The following is a 1,708-nucleotide window of genomic DNA, read 5'->3' as shown; positions in this document are numbered from 1 at the left end:
TTGGGGCTTTTTCTATGGAGGTCTTGGTTGTTTCAAATCTTCAAGATAAAGTTTGAGACCTGGTGGTGGTAGTGGGAAGTAAATAAAGAAGGTTAAACCTAAACACAAAAAAATAAGGCAGACAAGCTTGAAGAAGTCAGTGGAGTAGTAGAATCATGGTGGGCTTATTCCCATGTAATGTAACCCCAAATATCTCGATTTTACTTTTGACCAGCAGGATTAGTTCCAAGATCTAGGAGTCTCATCTTTCTCAAGAGCATAGTTGTCTTAGACAGAATCCATAGCAAACATGAAGTATGTGGAGCCATTGTAGTGAAAAATCTTTACGTTATGTAACTGAACAGAGGTTAATTACTTGGTAGTTATATTAATCAAAAAATTGCTATGCCATCATAAGAAATTTGGGCAGTGTCCTGTTAATGAATAGAAGTCTTTGAAGAATTTTGAAAAGTTACCAAGCATAATGTTTACTTTTATAAGATGAGTCTGGTGATGGGTGAAAGAAAGGATCTAGCAACATGGAACCTCATTGGCAGTCTTGTCTTACTACAATTAACTATGTAGGCATAGTTGAAGTTGACTAATAACAATGGAGATATAAATGGGAGAGAAGATGGTTATTTTTTTTAAGCCTACAGCACCCGGTATTCCCAGGTGGTCTCCCATTCAAGTACTAACCAGGCCAATTCTGCTTAGCTTCCGAGATCAGACAAGATCAGGCTCATTCAGGGTGGTATGGCCGTAGACAGGATGGTTATTTTTCCCCTTGTTCGTTAGTTAGTTAGTTTATTTATTTATTTATTAAATATTTATTTTCCAGTTTTTTTAATTTTTATTTTGACCATATTGGCTTACTTTTTTTTTGGGGCCACACCCATTTGATGCTCAGGGGTTACTTCTGGCTAAGCACTCAGAAATTGCCCCTGGCTTGCGAGGACCATATGGGACGCCCGGGGGATTGAACCGCGGTCCTTCCTTGGCTAGCGCTTGCAAGGCAGACACCTTACCTCTAGCGTCACCTCGCAGGCCCCAGCTTACATATCTTTCACAGTAGTATTTTAGGTACATATTAACATTAAATTCGGGGAATACTCATCACCAAATTTGTACTCCCTCTACCCCCGTTCCCTTCTTGCAACCCATATCCCCCACCGTCACCCCTCGGGGCTGCTAGAGTAGGTGGTCCCCTCTGTGTCTAGCTTAGTACTAGTGATCGTATATTTGTTTGGTCCTGGTACCCTCCCTTGTTTCCCCCTCTATTTGAGAGACAGAGCTAGATAGTTCGAGTTACGTGGTTTTGTTTGAAGGAAAGAAAAGCAATAGAATGGGGTAAAAAATCAAAGAGCAGGGATGGTTATTTTTTAATAAAATATGTGTTCTTAAGATATTGAGACTGAAGAAATTTTTAAAAGATGACAATATTCTATGTGTTCTCTCATAGACACACTTAGCTTTACATATAAATTATTTGTGATTTTCATTTGTTATTACAACTTATATATCTGCATTTTAATCCTGCTCTACCATTTTTATCATCTATATTTCTAAAGTCTAGAATTTGGTACTGTTACCTCCTCATAAGATGCTGAACCATAGGCTTTCCCTGATAATTTTTATAATAGGAATTAATCGGTTGATGTATTTGGAATATCTGCTCTGAGAAGGGGTATTCTGAAACTTTTAGGGAAAATAAATATTTTTGGCTACT

The 1,708-nt window shown here is 38.1% G+C and overlaps 1 pseudogene; it reads right to left on the bottom strand.

The window, feature by feature from the left end:
- Positions 1-629: 629 nt before the first annotated feature.
- On the bottom strand, positions 630-747 carry LOC126005404 (uncharacterized; annotated as a pseudogene).
- Positions 748-1,708: the final 961 nt, after the last annotated feature.

The sequence above is a fragment of the Suncus etruscus genome, chromosome 3, assembly GCF_024139225.1.
Source record: "Suncus etruscus isolate mSunEtr1 chromosome 3, mSunEtr1.pri.cur, whole genome shotgun sequence".
NCBI lineage: Eukaryota > Metazoa > Chordata > Mammalia > Eulipotyphla > Soricidae > Suncus > Suncus etruscus.
This window is presented reverse-complemented; position numbering and strand designations above follow the sequence as displayed.